This window comes from Rhinolophus hipposideros, assembly GCF_964194185.1.
Source record: "Rhinolophus hipposideros genome assembly, chromosome: 2".
Taxonomy (NCBI): Eukaryota; Metazoa; Chordata; class Mammalia; order Chiroptera; family Rhinolophidae; genus Rhinolophus; species Rhinolophus hipposideros.
Window position 1 is genome coordinate 110108518 of NC_138048.1, and position 18715 is coordinate 110127232.

The 18715-nt window shown below is 43.4% G+C and overlaps 1 protein-coding gene across 19 annotated transcripts in view; it reads left to right on the top strand.

Moving 5' to 3' along the window:
- The first annotated feature begins 392 nt into the window (after positions 1 to 392).
- PCBP3 (poly(rC) binding protein 3) overlaps positions 393 to 18715 on the top strand; it is a 182174-nt gene continuing 163851 nt past the window's right edge. For 17 of the 19 annotated variants that reach the window (XM_081066091.1, XM_081066094.1, XM_081066092.1 and 14 more), the window contains exon 1: positions 435 to 559. The gene's annotated coding sequence lies outside the window, so the exon portion shown is untranslated. Of the gene's footprint in view, positions 560 to 18715 lie in introns of all 19 variants that reach the window. The other 2 variants (XM_081066096.1, XM_081066104.1) reach the window with 2 other exon arrangements.

Sequence of the window (18715 nt, forward strand, 5' to 3'; positions counted from 1 at the left end):
CTGCCCGAATGTGTGGTCTGGCCCCACCCCTACTTGTGGTCCCGCCCCACCCCCGCCCCAGGCCTCTCCCCGCTCCTCCCCATTTACGGCCCCGCCCCGCCCCGCCCCGAGACCAGCCCTCCCAAGACCCCTCCTCCGCCCCGCCCCAAATTTCCGTCACGCCCCCATCGCTATTCGCCCCATCCAACCCCCGCCCCCGGGACGCTAATTGGTTGCTTTCGTTAGAGCTTTCCGGGCTCCGATAGGTCGTCCCCGTCGCCGTTCCGCCATTCGATTGGCCCGCGGCGCCCGCTTTCGCGTGCCCTGCACTTTGGTGGGGGCGGGGCCAGGGGCAGCGGGCGGTGCGGGATTGGCCGGCCGCACAGAGGGGGTGGGCCCACGCAGCGCGCTGCGCCTCGGCTGGAGCGCGAGGAGCCGCTAACGCCGCCTCAGTCGCCTGAGTCGCTCCGGTCTCCTCAGACTCGGTCACTTCAGGCTCCGCCGTCGCCGCCGGGATCTCCGCGTCCCCACCGCCGACCCCGCCCCGGCCTCCCACCCGCCGGCCCGGGCACGGTCTCTGGTGAGTGAGTGGTCGCGGGCCGGGGGCGGGGTCCAGCCGGGGGCGGGAGGCGGCGGCCGCCAACTTTGCCCGCGGGGCTCGCGGGCGGGGGCGCTCGTCTGGCGCCGGCCGAGCCCCCGAGAGGCCCCGGCCAACTCGGGCGGCGGCTGCGCGCCGGGGGCGGGGTCGGGCCCGGGGCCCCGGGGCGCCGGCCGGTGACGGGCGCTGCCGGCCGCGCGGCGCCCCAGCCCCGAAGTTGTCGCCGGCGGTGCCTCCGGGGCCGGGCGCGCTCGGGGAGGACGGCCCGCGTCTGGCCCTGGGCCGGGGTGCCCGGGGTGCCCGGGGTGTCCGCGCCTTGGCTGCCACGCGGGGGGCCGGGGCTGCCTCCGCACGCGCGCGGCCACCGAGCGCGCCCCCGGCCCCGGGGCGTCGTGGACTGCCCGCTCCGGCCTCGCGCGTGGGCCCCCCGTGCCGGGGCGGGGCGCGTTCCGGGGGCCGCGCTCGCTCCCCCTCCGGGGCACTAGTTCCTCGTCCTGTTGGGGGCGGGTCGCGCGTGCCTCGCGCCGTTCCCACGCGTGTCGTGCTCCGGAGCGCTGTTCCGGGAAAGTTGGCGTCTTCTGCTTGCCCGGGGGCCTTGCTGACTGTTTCCTTCCTCCCGGGAGGTGCGTTGCTCACGGGACAGACCGGAGCGGCACCGAAAGGCCTCCACGGTGCGCGGGGCTCTCCCCGCCGTCCCGCCCCCAGGCAGCCCGGCCGATGAGGACTCGCGGAGGCCGGCCGCCGAAGCAACGCCAGGCCCGCAGGCTCCTGGAGACCCGCCCGCGCGTGCACGGTCCTCGGCTCCCACGGGCCTGGGCACCGGCCCTCCCACGTCCTCTCACCCGCCCTTCCGGGATTTGACTTCTGGGGGAGAACTGCAGCCCCGTCTGGTCTTGGGACCTGGCTCGGCTGTGGGAGCCAAAGGAACGTGCAGGGCAGCGTCCCTGCAACAGCCGGGATTCCGTCCCGAGCTCTGCAGCAAGCCGTCATCGTGAAGCGTCTCCGAGACGCCAGCTTCCGTCCAAAGACACAGTTTGCACAACAGGGGCGCTCCGCAGGGCTTGGTGGCCAGGTCCCCAAAGACTTCATTGATCCTCACACTGGAGGAGCTGGAACACTGTGGATGGTGTGTTCAGACGCGGAAATGCATCGGAAACAGAGGGGTCTTCATAGATAAATGCGGTCACTGACCCACTGATGGCGGTCACCTTCAGGCCCGCTGGCTTTCACGTGCATGCGGGCGCTGTTGCTTTTGCAGCGCAGCTTCATTGCAAGTGTTTTAAAATTTATGTAACTTCACGTATTTTCTTAGTTAATACTCAATATTATAAAGTTGTGGAAAGTTTGGATGGTAAAAAAGGTGAAAAAAAAATCTATAAGTGAAAAGCTTGGGCACCCTGTTTAGAATTCAGGGCTTTGTGACTGGCGTTGCCACAGGTGGTACTGGTTATGGGTGACATTGCACCTGAGAACATCGCTTTTCTAGTTATCGTTATTAATACTGACAGAGAAAATGAACAGCTTATGGTGACAGTTTTTAGGTATTTAGGAGAAGATTTCAACATATGTTCGTTTTTAAACATTTCGATGTTTAAAAAGCAGCTGTCTTTTTCCTTGTTGTTAGAGGGAGACTCAGAGCAAGCTGCGTTTATACTCGCGAAGTCCCCTGAGGTCCTTGAAACAATCGAGCCATTCAAGGCTGGACACTATGTTTCAGTTTCAACAATTTCATGTCCTTGACCTGCATAGTCAGTTTCTGGACCCATAGCCCTTCTCGGTGGCAGAGTCATTCCTAATTGCGCAGAAATCTCAGGGCTTTATTGTAAATGTGATTACTGAAGGAGATTTTGGTAGATGGAAGTTGTATATGTCTTTGGTGAAGAAGGCTGGTCCTTTGGGCCACAACAAAGAAAAATACCTGCTCGTGTATTAGGACACCCCAAATTTAAACATTAGAATGAATACTGTAGATTTTGGGGCGGCTCTGAAGTCTCTTACGCCCGGTGGCAGGGACTCTGACAGGGAAGTGGTGGGTCCACTGTCCATGGTGCTGAATATTTCATCTTTTTTTTGTCTTCAAATTTTCTTTCCAGTGTGAGAGTGGTTTTTGGAATGTGTTTTAAAATGAATCTCAGAATTCAAACTATTAAAGAAAAGTTGAACTGGGAGTTCTGTTGAACCTGAAAGGAAGTGTGCATTTTAAAAACTCAAGCCGTGTTATTGTCTTTTTTTTTTTTTAATGGATAATGGTGCCAACTCAGCATTCCCTTTCCCTTGCTTTGTCTCCTCCCTAGCTGGGAATTTTCTTGCAAGAGTATGAACATCAAGTAACAAACCACTGAAATTAAATGAGACTCTGTTTGATTAACAACCATCCTCATATAAAAATGTTGCTTTATTGTAATACGTAGATGTATACCTATTTGTGCATAGAAGCAATTTCTTTTTCCCTAAATGGAGTTGATTGTAGCACCCCTCACGTCACCGGCATGGTACTTCCCAGCCTTCCTGGAGAAGGACCGGAACCCCTGACGAGTATGTGGTGGGGTTGTGGGCAGCTGCCAGGCGTTCCCTCCTCATAGAAGTAATCTACTCTTCTCTAATTCTGAGAACATGTTTGTAAATCATGTTAGATAAGTCCTTTATTTCTCTTGAGGTTAATTTTGCCTGTTGCTTTAGAACTGCCCCCAGGTTAGCAGTAGAAATAATGGGTGTTACTTGTGGCACAGAGATTCTTCCATGTGATAGTAGATTGTGCATCAAACTAAGCAGTGGATTGTTGAAGTGTTTTGTTATAAGCATTTCAACTAGTTCTTTGGCCCCATCGGTTGTACACTTAACCCAGGTTCCCCTTTGACATCTGTTTTGTTGAGAGAAACCCAGGGCAGCTTCCTTCTGCCTCCTTCCACCTCAGAAACACTCTCTGAGGGCCTGCTGTTTGCCAGGCCCTGTGATATGATCTGGGAACCCACAGGAGAATGAAGCAGGATTCTTTTTTTTTTTTTTTTAAATTAGTTTCAGGTGCACAAAACAATGTAATAGACATTTATCATTTATATCCCTCACACAGTGACAACCCCCCTCCCCCCATTCACTACTCCTCTGACATCGCACACAGCCATTACATTTCCGCTGTCTCTGTTCCTAATGCTGCACTCCGCTTCTTGTAAATACATATGTATATATGTATATATATGTGTATATATATGTATACATATATATGTAAAATTGTAGTTGACATGGAGCAGGATTCTTATCATTGAAGGACTCACCACTTTGGACTGAGGAAAGGACATGTAAATGGATGGTGACAGGGGGCCACGCTCAGTGCTGCAATTGGGGTACACAGAAAGCTGGGTTAGTGTGTTGAGGAGGGGTGATTCATTTAGGCTGGGAATCAAGAGAAGACTTCAGAGAGGAGGTGGCCTTTGGGCTGAGCCCCGGAGGATGAATTGTAATTATTTGGGCATGGATGGGTATAAATTGATTTGAAAAAGATAAGATGGTTGTTGTAACTGGAGAATGGTGTGTGGTGGTGCTGAGGCTGGAGGTGTAGGGGTATGGGGCTCCACTAGAAGTGTGTGTAGGGGGGATAGTTGAGAAGAAGTTGTGTGGTATACAAAATAATGGCCTTCTAAAGCGCCCACATCCTACTCCCCAGAACCTGTGAATATGTTATATTACCTGGCAAAGAGGATTGAAGGTAGCACATGGAATGAAGGTTGCTAATTAGCTGATTTTAAAATAAAGAGATTCTCCTGCATTGCTTTGGTGGGCCCAAAGTAATCACAGGGTCCTGAAGTGTGGAAGAGGGAGGCAGAAGAGGCAGTGTTCTAGTGATGCGAAATGAGGAAGATTTCCCATCAGTGCTGGCTTTGAAAATGAAAGGGGTCATGAGCCAAGGAGTGCAGGCAGCCTCCTGAAGCTAGAAAGGACGAGAAAATGGGTTTTCCCCAGAGCCTCCGGAAAGGAGCGCAGCCCTACCGACCCCTGGCTATAGCTCAGTGAGACCTGCATCTGACCTCTCATGTCCAGAGCTGTAAGGTCATTCATGTGTGCTGTGTTAAGCCACTAAATTGTGGAACTTTGTTAGAGCAGCCACAGAATGCAAGGTTGAGACTCTACTCTAGGGAGTGTTAGCTGGGGAAGTTTAAGGAGGGAATGACTTGATCAGGCTGGCTGCAGAAGATAACCTGATTCAGCGGCTGTTTGGGAGGAGGTTGCCCCAGGTAAGCACAATTCTGATCCCCAGTTTCATCTGGCAAGACTGGCATGTGATACTGTCTCACCTGGCCTGTGTGCTGCTTGCAGTCTTCCTCCCGGCAGCCTGCTCAGCCTCCCTGCTAATTCCTCGTCCCACTGGCCTACCTGCCTCTGTGCTGGGCACTCAGGAGACAGTGGACCTGGTGAACGTCTGCACGTGGGATTGTGGGGGCACAGGGAGGCACAGGGAGGCACAGTTCCAACCGCAGAGCTGTCGTCAGAGAATTTTCCGAGGGTTTGTCATCCTTGCTGATCCTTTATGTGTTCAGATGTTGTAATTGTTGTCAGTCTAGGAGATATGAACTGTCTCACTCACTGTTTTAATTTGCATTTCCTTAATTACTAGTGAGTTTGAAGACTTCTTATCCATTTGGGTTTCCTCTGCTATAAATTGTGTTCTTATATTTTGTCAATTTGTTGCTGGGGTTGTCCTTTTAACAGCTTTTTAGAAGTTCTTTATGTATTCTGGATTCTATTTGTACCCTATTTTTATCCTTTGAAAATGCTGTTTCGGTGAACAGATGTTTAATTTTAATGTAGTTATTTATCAATCTTTTCCTTATAGTTTGTAGTTATTAAGTCTTATTTAAGAAATCCTTTGTTACCACAAGGTTACCATAAGATGATAGCCTTCTCCTTAAAAAAAAATGTTTGAATATTTGCTTTTAATATTCTACTTTGAACTTATTTTTCTGTGAGGTGTGAGGTAGAGGTATAATTTTAGAATTTTCCAAATGCATAACCCGTTGTGCCAGTGCCGGCACTGAGTGCTGTCCTTCCCCAGTGATCTTCTGCGTTACCTTTGAAACATACCAGATGTCCCAGCTGTGTGGATCTGTTTCTAATTTCTCCTTGTAAATAACGATAACGTCGTTTCTTCCTTCCTAGTCCTTAAATCTTTGTTTATCTGTTTATTTATTTTCTCTCTCCCTTTGTTTGGACCACTAGACAAAGTTGTGATAGGCTATCCTAATAGTGATTTTTAAAAATCATTACTAGATTTTGAATTTTATCAAATGGTTTTCTGTATCTATTTATATTTAGATGATTTTATGTTTTTTAAACTGTGACTGAGATGAAATATTTTAATCTTTTAATTTTAAGCCATCATTGATTTCTCAGATTAAACTGCACTTTGTCATGATGTACTATATTTAATAATTATATGGGATCCAATATGGTAATGTTTCATTTAGGATTTTGGTACATATGCTCATTAGAAGTATTGGCCAATACTAATCCTTTCTTGTATTGTTCTTATTCAGATCTAATATCAAGGTGATACTTCATTATCTTTGTAATTGTTTCTGAAAAGGAGGGATTTTTGTTCCTTGCAAGTTTTGCAAAATTGCTTCTTAAATGTCCTAGATCTGGGTCCTTTTAGAACATGGAGTCTCTTGCACCAGCAATTAATCGCTTTAGAAGGGTTGCTGGTCCATTCCGCTCACATTTTTGGCCAGAAGCAGTCATTCTGGCTACTCCTAGTTTCAAATGGGGCAGGGAGGTGAGGTCTTCTATGTCCGGGAAGTTTAGGACAACTGGATACTGGTAGATATTACTAATATTTACCACACTATGGAGGCTACTTGATGACAGTGCTACAGAATTAGCCAAAACTCACACTGTGTTTCTCTCTAGGTCTTGTTTGTAGATATTGCAAGTTATTGGTCATCAAGAGACCAATGAAAAAGTGAAGTTAGACATCATATCGGTTTGTGTTTGTTGTGAACAAACTGTCCTTACTTTCTCTAGAACTCACCGTGAGTATTTCTGCCTCTCTACCTCTCCTTATTGCAGAAGCGAAGTCTCATTTTCTCTTTCCTTCCCACTGATCTGTCTTGATCATCCTTCAGGGCTGGCACAGGACATGTTGAAATTCGCTGTCAGCTCTGATCCGTGGTGAACTCTTCAGTTTGTACATTACTATACCGCCTCAGCAGGGCAGAGAGCAGGGTTCAGTTGTGTTTGGATGGGTTGATCAGAAGAAGAGTCTTCAGATCCACGTGCAAGCTTTCTTCCCTCCTTTGCTTGGGCTCTGCAGTAGGAAGCTAGATATCGTGGAGAGACTGTGAAGGTGGCCCCACCATGATCCCCACCTCCTCGTATCCATGCGCTTGCTGATTCCCTTCCTTTGAAGTGGGACCTGTGACTTGCTTCAAACCAATGGAATATAGCAAAAGTGATGAGATGTCACTTCTGTGATTATGTTACATTATATACAATTTCATCGTGCTAGAAACTTATTTAGAGACTCTCTTAGCTGGCTTGAGTAAGTGGCTATATTGGGGAAGCCCACACAGGAAGAACTGCAGGTGGCCTCTAGGAGCTGAGGGTGGCATGGGGGGACAACCAGCAGGAAGCAGGGGCCCTCATTCCTGACTACAGCAAGGAAACAGCTTATGCCAGTAACCTGAGTGAGGTGGAAGTGGATTCTTCTGCAAATGAGCCTTCAGATGAGAGCACAGCGACTATAGCCTTGTGAGACCCTTAGCAGGGTACCAGTTAAACCTGCTCAGACCCCTGACCCCCAGAAACTGTGAGACAACAAATGTGTATTGTTTTAAGTTCCTAAGTTTCTGACGGTTTGTTATGCTGCTGTAGAAAACTAATGTCAGGTCTCTACTTACCTCCCAGTTACCCTCATTAGAAGTGGGTTTGGGTTGATGAAGGGTGTTTAAAAACTTTTTTCCTGTATATAAAATAATACAAATATTTGGTGTAGAAAAATTGGAGCAAGCCGAAAGTATAAAGGACAAAAGGAACATTCTCCATAATCTTGCCACACAAAGATAGCCAATACTTTTTTTCTACTTTTATGTGTATGTGATATCCATATCCTATGGGATTCAGTCCATAACGTGTTTTATGAACAACATTTTCCTTTGTACGAGATCTCGAGCATGTCCTGTCATATTCTTGCCACAATATGGTTTTGAAGGGCTGTATACTATTCCAGTGGTTGTCCCAGTTTGTTGAACCACTTCGCTGAGCTGGACACTTAGGATGCGTTCAAGTATTTACCAGTATAAATAACGCTTTGATCAATGTCCTATGTAACAGTCAGTGTGTGTGTCACTGATTATTTCTGAAGCATAAATTGCTAAAGACAGAATTATTAGGTTAAAGCTTGTAGATGTCTTTAAGCCTTTTGATATTTAACCATCCAGCATTCCAGTGTTTCTAAAAAATAATATAAAACTCAAACGTCTGTTTCTGTAACTCACCAGGTTGGGATAGGACAGAACTATTGATTTTTGAGCATTTAGGTTTCTGTTTTCTTAACCCTGTTTGCAAAGTGCTCTTAAATTATTCATTAAAGTGCAATATGGATTCTATTTATAGACATGTTTGTGTATGAGATTGCTCCCTTAATGTCTGGGCAAAAAGCCTATGAATTGCTATTATCACATCTCTGTCTTTGCAAATCCTTTCTGCTCCTCCCCACCCTTTCTTTGTTCTCAACCAAATGGAGACACTGAGACACATAAGGTCTTGTAGCCTTGTGATTACTCGGATGAACTAGCGGTGCAGCGGCTAGCCCTTGTTCTTCTTGTCACTCACTCACTAGTTGACTTCATAAAAATTAGAGAGCAGCTGAATGTGAATTAATTCAAAAATATTTTAAATTTCTAAAATAAAGATTATCATAAAAATCTTTAATTCTACCACCCACAGATGACCATTATATAACTATAACTTGTTCATACTAGTTTCTTCCTGTAATAGGTTGATTAGATTCCAATGACTAATATTTTGTTTGGGATTTTTGCATCTATGTCTGAGTGAAATTGGCCCATAATTTTCCTTTCCTGTAGCTGTTCTCTCTCTAATTTGAGGTGAATACTTAATTTATTAATTTGTAGCTTTCCTCTTTTACTAACCTGTGCATTTAAGGTGATACATTTCTTTGTAAATAATGCTTTAACTGTGTCATACAGAGTTTGATTTGAGGTGTTTTCATTAGTGTTTAATATATGCTGTACCCTGAAGTGCCGCCTAACAGCCATAGGTTGAAGCCCGAACCCCACTGTGGTGGGACTTGGAGAGGGGCCTTTGGGAAGTGACGAGGTTTAGATGAGGTGAGTGTGAGGCCCTTATAATGGGGTTAGTGCCTTATAAGAAGAGACCAGAGTGCTTGCTTTCTTTCTCTACCATGTGGGGATCCAGCAAGGAGGCGGCCATCTATCCGCAAGCTAGGAAGCGGGCCCTCACCAGATCCGCCCTGCTGGCGCCCTGATCGCGGCCTGCCAGTCCCCGGAACTTCGAGAAAGAAATGTCTGTTGCACATAAGCCACCCAGGCTGTGGTGTTTGTTACCGCAGCCCGAACAGACTGTGACAGTGTATTTTCTGCTTTACGTTATGAATTTTTCTTTGATTTGTAGGTCATTTAGAAGAATATTTTGAAATTTCCAAACATATGCATATTGTCTTATTATATTCTTCTCCAGCACAATTCCGCTGCCCAGAGATCTTGGTCTTTGTGATTTTAATCCTTTGAAATGTGCTGCTGTGCCTTATAACCCAGAATATGGACTCTCAGATGTTCTCCGGTGCTTGAAAAAATTAGATGCAGTGTGCTGTATCATCCTCTCACTTGATAAGCATATTACTCACATCTTCTGTTTTCTTACTACTGTTTTGGTCTGGTTGTTACATCCATTACTAAGATACACAGATTCCTTATGATTATGGATTTGTGTGATTTCTCCCTGTAGTTCTGTCAATTTTTATTTATATGCTTTGAGACCATGGTTTTAGGGGCATGGAAATTTACAATTGTTTTATCTTCCTGATAAATTGAGACTTTAATTATTATGAGTGGTTCCCTTTATCTCTAGAAATGAACCTCTGCTTTGTGGTACAATATGTCTGATGCTAATAATGCCATTTGCCTTATATCTTTGTTTTTTATCACTTTACTTGTGACCTTACTATATCCTTAAACTTTAGATATGTCTCTTGCAAAGACAATGCTGTTAGATTTTTGTCACCCAGTCTGATAATCTTTGTCTTCTAATTGGAACATTCAACTCGTTTACATTGAATGTAATTACTAACCTATTTGAATTTAACTCTACAATCTTATTATATATTTGTCTTGTCCCACATTTTCTGTGTTTATTTTTCTCTCTTTTCTCATATTATTTTAAACTAGTATCACGATTCTTAAAAAAACCATTCTACTTTTCCACTCTCCCCAGTACATTGGAGATTATATTCTATTTTTCTTTCCGTGGTTACCATGTGAATTAGACAGTGTATTATTAACTTATCCGGATAACCTGTACCTTCCTCCTGGGCCATGCAGAGATCATAGTTTCTTACAATACTTCAACGCCATTCACCCCCTCCAGATTTATATGTGCTTGTTCTTGTGTATCTTAGTTCTGTGTGCTCTTTTTAACAGTGTTATTATTTACCATCATACGAGTTCGTTTAGATTCATTTACACTCTTACTTGTTCTTTGCTCCCTGACACTTGTACCTTCATTCTGGGGTCGCTTCCCTCCTGCCCACAGGACCTTCTTTAGACATTCCTGTATTGCAGGTCAGCTGCTGGTAGACACTCCCTATTTTTTTCTTCCTGTAAGTATTTTGATTTCACTTTTACTCTTTTAAAAATTATTTCAATTAATGTTTTTTGGAATATAATTTATATGCCATAAAATTCACCCTTTTAAAGGTTATGGTTTTTGGTATATTTAAAAGGTTGTGCATCGATCATTAATATCTAATTCCACAACATTTTCATCACCTTAAAAAGAAACCTCATACCTGCTAACAGTAACACCTCACTCCTCCCTTCCTCTCGTCCCTCCCTGGCCAGCATTAATCAACTTTCTTTTCTCTAAGGCTTTTTCTATTATGGACATTTCATACAGATGGAGTCGTAAATATGTGGCGTTTTGTGTCTGGCTTCTTTCCTTAGTAGAATATTTTCAAGGTTCATTGATGGCTGAATCATATTACATTGTCCATACATTACATTTTCTTTATTCATTCATCAGTAGGTAGACATTTGAGTTTTTTCCACTTTTTTGGTTAATATGAGTAAAGTGCCATGAATAGTTACGTGCAGTTTTTTTTTAATGCGTACATGTTTTTAGTTCTCTGGGCATACACTTGAGTGGCATTGCTGGGTCATCTAGTAGTTCTCTGTTTAACTTTTTGAGTAACTGGCAAACTGTTTTCCACAGAGGCTGTATGTACCATTTCACATTCCCACCAGCAATGTACGAGGGTTCCAATTTCTGTACCTCTTCACCAACACTTGTCATTCTTTAGTGTTTGGTTCTAGCCATCCTGGTGGGTGTGAAGTGCTATCACATTGTGGTTTTGATTAGCATTTCCCTAACGTCTGATTCTGTTGAACAACTCTTTGCATGCTTATTGGCCATTTATGTCATCTTTGGTGAAGTGTCTATTTAAATCTTTTGGACATTTTTGAATTGGATTGTTTGTCTTTTTATTCATTTGTAAGAGGTCTTGATATATTGTTTACTAATCCTTTATCAGAGATATAATTTGCAAATATTTCCTCTCCAACTGTGAATTGTCTTTTCACTTTCTTGGTAGTGCCCTTTGATTCTTAACAAAAGGTTTTAATTTTGATGTAGTCCAGTAGCTATTTTTTCTCTTGTTGCGTGTGCTTTAGGTGTCATTTAAGACAACAATGTCTAATCTCAGGTCACAAAGATTCACATTTGTGTTTTATTCTAAGGGTTTTATAGATTTAGCTCTTGAATTTAGGTCTTTGATACATTTTAATTTTTACATATAGTGTGAAGGAAGAGTTTTACTGTATTCTTCTGCAAGTGGCTATCCAGTTGTCCTAGCATCATTTGTTGAAAAGACCATTTCCTTCTCAAATGGTCTTAGCACCTTTGTTGAAAATCAGTTTTGACCATGAAATACGGGTTTATTTCTGGCCCCTCATTTCTATTCCATTGATCTGTATGTCTGATCCCTGTATGACAGAACCACATAGTCTTGATTAGTGGAGCTTTGTGTTAAGTTTTGAAATTGGGAAGGGTGAGTCCTCCATCTTTGTTCTTCTTATTTAAGATTGTTTGAGCTGTTCCTGGTTTCTTAACATTTTCATATGATTTTTAGGATTAGTTTGTCAATTTCTGCATGAAAGGCAGCTGGAATTTTGATGGAGATTGCACTGAATGTTTAGACCAATTTGGGAGTATTACCATTTTCACAATATGAAGTCTTCCAATCCATGAGCATAGGATTTATTAGCTGTAATAGTTTGTAGTTTGTTGTTTTTTCAATTAAAAAAAAATTTTTATTGGGGAATACTGGGGAACAGTGTGTTTCTCCAGGGCCCATCAGCTCCAAGTCATTGTCCTTCAACCTAGTTGTGGAGGGCGCAGCTCAGCTCCAAGTCCAGTTGCCGTTTTCAATCTTTAGTTGCAGAGGGTGCAGCCCACCATCCCATGTGAGAATTGAACCGGCAACCTTGTAGTTCAGAGCTGTGCTCTAACTGAGCCGTCTGGCCGCTCCTCCGGCAGCTCAGTGGTAGCTGGTTGTCTTCAGTCTAGTTGTGGAGGGTGCAGCCCAGTGGCCCATGTGGGAATCGAACCGGCAACCCTGTTCAGAGCTTGTGTTCTAACCAACTGAGCCATCTGGCCACTCCAGCTGTAATAGTTTTTAATGGATTCCTGAAGGTTTTCTATGTACTGTATAAGATTATATCATCTGCATATATAGATAATTTTACTTCTTCCTTTTTGATCTGCATGCCTGTTATTTCTATTTCTTGTGTAATCGCCATGGTTATAATCTCCAGTACAGCATTGAATTGTTCTGGCAAGGCTGGATGTCCTTGTCTTGTTCCTGATCTTAGTGGGGGGAGGTTTCAGTCTTTCACCATGAATTATGTTGTTATCTGTGGGTTTTTGTAGAGGAAGTTCCCTTCTATTTTTATTTTGTTGAATGTTTTTATCATGAAATGGTGTTTTTGTGGTCAGATGCTTTTTCTGCATCTATTGGGATGAATGTGTGGCTTTTGTCCTTTATTTTATTAATGTCGTACATTACATTGACTGTTTTGTGTGTGTTGAACCAACCTTGCATTCCTTGGATAAATCCCATTTGGTCATGGTGGATAATTCTTTTTTTGCCCCCCTTTGATATCTCTGCTCTTTTTTTTTAATTAAAATTTATTGGGGTGACAATGGTTGGAAAAATTACATAGGTTTCAAGAGTACAAGTCTGTAATCCGTCATCTGTATATCACATTGTGTGTTCACTGTCATGGTGGATAATTGTTTTTATATATTGTTGGATTCAGTTTGTTAGTGTTTTGTTGAGGATTTTGCACCTGTATTCTTAAGACATATTGGTCTATCTTTTTTTTTTCTTGTGATATTCTTGTCTGGTGTTGATATTGGTAATACTGACCTTAGAATGAATAAGATAGTGTCCTTTTCAGTTTTTTGGAAGAGTCTGTGAAAAAGCACGTTAATTCTTCTTGAATGTTTGGTACAATTCACTAGTGGACTTTTTCTTGTGGGAAGTTTTTCAGTTACTAGCTCAATATCTTTATTTATTTCAGGTCTATTCAAATTTTTCATTTCTTGTTGAATGAGTTTTGATAGTTTGTATCTTCCTAGGAATTTGTCCTTTTCACCTAGGTTATCTAATTTGTCGGCTTCAGGATTTTTATTTGGTTCCTTTTTATAATTTCTACTGGGGGAGCCAAAAAATATACATACACATGACTTGTATTCAACTTTTGTTATCTGTATATGTTGAGTATTACAATTTTAATACAGTTTTTCCCTTTCTTAAAATGTGTATACTTTTTTTTACACTCTCTGTATATTAATCTTTTTTTTTTAAAGATTTTTTTTTTATTGGGGAGGGAACAGGACTTTATTGGGGAACAGTGTGTACTTCCAGGACTTTTTTCCAAGTCAAGTTGTTGTCCTTTCAGTCTTAGTTGTGGAGGGTGCAGCTCAGCTCCAGGTCCAGTTGCCATTTCTAGTTGCAGGAGGCACAGCCCACTATCCCTTGTGGGACTTGAGGAATTGAACCAGCAACCTTGTGGTTGAGAGGACGCGCTCCAACCAACTGAGCCATCCGGGAGCTCAGCAGCAGCTCAGCTCAAGGTGCCGTGTTCAATCTTAATTGCAGGGGCCAGAGCCCACCATCCCTTGCAGGACTCAAGGAGTTGAACTGGCAACCTTGTGGTTGAGAGCCCACTGGCCCATGTGGGAATCGAACTGGCAGCCTTCAGAGTTAGGGGCACGGAGCTCTAACCGCCTGAGCCACCGGGCCGGCCCCAATAATCGTTATTTAGTGAGACATTGTCATACTTTCCTTTAATCCTTTAGACATGATTTCCTTTAGTTTTAGTTTTTTGAACATATTTAAAATATGTTATATGAGGTGTGATAAAAATATACAGTGAATGCTGCTGCCGAGTGCCATCCAGCAGAAAGGCAGTGATCTTCAATATGAGAAGTGGCACATTGAATCTTAGTGACAGTGTGTGACAAGTTTCAACTTGTTCAGCGCAGTCAGTTGGGTGTGAACTATGGTTGAGAGAAGGTGTGTTTTAAAATTTGCTGTAAATCATGCTCCATCATGACAATGCCCCGTGTCCCTTCTGGTACGGCAATTTCTGTCGAATAAAAACATCACTGTGTGTCCTCATCCACCTTACTCCCTGGATCTGGCACGTGTGACTTCTGGCCCTTCCCTGAAGTCAAAATGACTGTGAAAAGTAAACGTTTTGAATCGATTCAGGACATCGATTCAGGACACGACAGCACAACTAAAGACACTCACGAAAGAGGACTTCCAGAACTACTTCGGAAAGTGGCAAGAATGATGGGATAGTGTGTTCGAAGCAAGGGGGAGTATTTTGAGGGGGATTAATGACAATGTGTCTTTTAGTGTACTATTTTTTTTTAAATTTAAACATTCACTAAATTTTGATCACACCTTGTAGTCTTTGTAAGTCCAACGTAGAGCTTCGTCAGGGACTATCTATTGATTGCTTTTTTCCTGTGTATGAGTCATACTTTCTTGTTTTTTGTGCATCACAATGATTTGTTAAAAACTGAACATTTAAATAATATAGTGGCAACTCTGAATATCCATTTCTCCTTTCTCCCCTGGGATTTTTTTTGTGTGCTGCTGCTTGTTTTAGTAATTTTTATTTGTTTAGTGACTTTCCTGAACTAACTGTAAAGTCTGTATTCTTTGTCATGTGTTTCCACTGAGGTCTCTGATTGGCTAGCTAATGATTGGACAGAGATTCCCTTAAATGCCTGGCATCAGTGAGTGTCCCAGTCTTTCCCACGGGGCTTTGTGTATACTGGGGTGTACCTCAGCTGTAATCAGGCAGTTTACAGCTCTGTCTCAGCCTCACGTCCTGTGTGTGCACAGTCCGAGAGTCAGTGCGTGGGAACTCTCACAGCTTCTCAGATCTTTCCTGGGTGTTCACGCAGCCTCGCGTGTATGCATATGCGGCCTTCCTGATCCTAGGAAAATGTTCGAGTTTTCAAATCCCCTGCAGACACTGCATCCCCCAGCTTTTCCTTTTAAGCTTTTGGGTCAATGTGTTTATTATTTACCTCAACTGTTGTCTGCTGTCTCAGGTGGCTACAAAATTAAATAGCTGCTTCTAACGTTTTGACATAAACCTGTGAGAAATAAGCTCTTTTGCACTTGGTAAGCTCTGACTCAGATAAAATAAAGTGGAACCCATCAGCTGTGTCAAATAATGACAGTTATCTGGGAGTAAGGCTTTGTTGGAGTTCCAACCTCCTTCTGCCCCTTTCTGTGGCTGCCAGGCTTCTGGGTGTCACTATGATTGCAGGTGTTGGTTTTCAGGACTACTGTAGAGTTGAGGTGGAACTGGGGTAGTGGGGTGGAGGGGGGGTAATAGAGCAAGTTAAAATACCACGAATTTCTTCTTTTTGTGGAGATTCTACTGTTTTTCTTTAACAAATGCTCACCGGATTGCTGCAAGCCTTTGGTTAAACTCCCAGATTTCTGAAAAAGTTGAGTCTGACAATTTTTGCTATTTTTTCATTGCTTTTACAGAAGACGGAATTTTGGAAGTAGTTAGTTTGCTATTTTCACTGACATCACCTTCTCACCTTTATTTTTAAAAGAATTTTTCCTGTTTGTTGAATTTTATGTTGGCATTATTTTCTTTTTGCACATTGGAGGTCTATTTCCAGATGTCTGGCTTTTATTTTTCCTGTTCAGAAGTCAGTAGGTACTGTACCTGCTGCTCCTCTGGAGGTAATCCAGGTGTTTCCTCTTGCTTCTAGAGGATTTTCTCATTGTTCTGGGTTCTGTAGTGTCAGAGGCCTCCTCCCTAAGGTCTGTTGGCTTCTTGTATCGAAGGCACAGCTCTCACCAGCCTGGAAAATGTCCTGCCATTGTCTCTGCTTCAGCTTTCCCCTTCTTTCCTTCCAGGACTCTAATTAAAGGTGTTTTAGATTTCCAGCCCTATATTCTTATGCCCTCTCTTTTGTATTTCCCAGATTTTGGTTTCTCCACGCTTTTAGTTGGAGTATTTTCTTCTGACTTAGTTTCCAGTTCACCAGTCCTCCCTTCAGTAGCACCTAATCTGCTTTGAAACCTGTTCACGATTTTTTTACTTTTCATTTCTAGATTTTAAAAAAATGTAAAACTGTTACTTTTTATAGCTTCTAATCTCTCCTTTATGTTTTTGACCATAGCAAGTGTAGGGTTTTTTTGTTTTTCCATTTTTTAATTGCAGTAAAATACATTTAACATCTTAACCACTTAAAAACGTAGCTTAGTGGTATTACGTACATTCATAATGTTGTACAGCCCTCCCCATCATCGTCTTCATAGCTCTTTCACCTTATAAAACTGAAACTCTCTATTTAACAATAATTTCCCATTCTCCCTTTTCTCCAGCCCCTGGAAACCAACATTTTACTTTCTCTCTCTGATTTTGTCTCCTTTATAAGTACCTCATATTAGTGAAATCATACAGTGTTTGTTTTTTTGCGACTGGCTTATTTCACGTAGCATAATGTCCTCCAGGTTCATCCGTGTCATAGTATGTCAGAAATCTTTCCTTTTTAAGGCCTAATAATACCCCATTGTGTGGATATAGTACATTTGCTTATGTATTCACCCATCAGTGATCAGTGGACGCCTGGGTGGCTTCCACATTTCAGCTCTTGTGAATAATGCTGTTATGAACATGGCTGTACAAATATCTCTTCAAGACCCTATTTCAGTTCTATTGGGTGTATACCCAGAAGTGGGATTGCTGGGTCATATGGTATTTCATATTTAAGTTTTTGAGGAACTGCCATATTCTTTTCCACAGAACATAGTGTTTTTTATTGTGGTAAAATGTATATAAAATAGACTTCACCATTTTAAGTGTACAGTTCAGTGGTATTGAGCACATTCACATAGGCCAGCCATCACGACCATTGTCTCCAGAGCTTTTCTTATCTTGCTGATTGAAACTGTCCTCGTTAAGCAATAAGTCCTCCCTTAGTCCCCTGGCACCACCATCTACTTTCTGTCTCTGTGAATATGACAACCCTAGATAACTCTCGTAAGTGGAATCACGCACAGTATTTGTCCTTCTGTGACTGGCTTATTTCACTGAGCATAATGTCCTCCAGGTTCATCCACGTAGTAGCATATGCCAGAATTTCCTCCCTTTTAAGTCTGAATAATATTCCCCGGTGTGCAGCCCACATTCTGTTTATCCGTTCATCTGTCCGTGGACACTTGGGTGGCTTCCACCCTTTGGCTGTAGTGAATCATGCTGCTTAGAATATGGGTGTACAAATATCTGTTTGAGTCCCTGCTTTCGCTTGTTTTGGGCATATACCCAGAAGTGGAATTGCTGGGTCACATGGCGATTCTGTGTTTAATTGTTTGAGGCACCACCGTACCGTTTCCCATGGCAGTGGCCCCATTTTACCTTCCCACCGATAGTGTACCCAGATTCCAGTTTCTCCATGTCCCCCCAGCGCTGGTTATTTTTCTGTTTCTTTGATACTGGCCCTGCTAATGGGCATGAAGTGGTACTTGACGGTGATTTTGGTGAACATTTCTTTTATGATCAGTAATGTTGAGCATTTTTAATGTTTTTATTGGCCATTGGTTTATCTTCTTTATAAAAATGCCTATTCAAATCTTGGCCATTTTTTTATGGGGTTGTTTGTTTTGTGTTATTGCAAGTATAGTTTCTTTTATGGTCTGTGTTGGGTAATCCTAACTTCTCGTGTCTTTCTGGGTCTGTTTTGTTTCCTGTGATTTCTACTGTTTCTTGCTCATGGTGCTAGACATTGTACTTGCGAATTATTCTGAGGAATAATTTGAGAACTAGGACGATTGTCTCTGTTTCTAGTCAGGGTAGCTGAAGGCATGGCACAGAATGGGAGAGAAGCCATCATCTAATCTGTGTGTACAGCTGCGCCTGCGTTTCCATCGAGGGGGTCTTCATGGGCTTGTGCTTCTCACAATGCTTTCAGCCTTCCGTCAGACTCTCGGGGTGCAGAAGGAGTGGCGTTTCCTACTAGGTGAGTCCCATGTTTCTGGACTGTCGCTAGATACTTTCCCGTCTCTCTCAAGTCAGCGAGTTCTGGCCTCCGCTCACTTCTTTCTGTAGCGCCCGGTTAAGTATAGCAGGCAGCCGTCGCCCAGACTGTAGGCACCCCTTCTCTCCTCTCCCTGAGCTGGGGGCTGGGCGTGAGTGTGGGCTGCCTTCAGGTGAGCCCTGGAGATGCTGGGCAACGCATCAAATAAGGCTTCCTTGTTACCAGCTGCCTGGCGAGGCCTGACTGTGGTATCGCCCCTCTTCAAAGAATCCATTCTGTCTTAACTCATCTCTGTGGAAATGT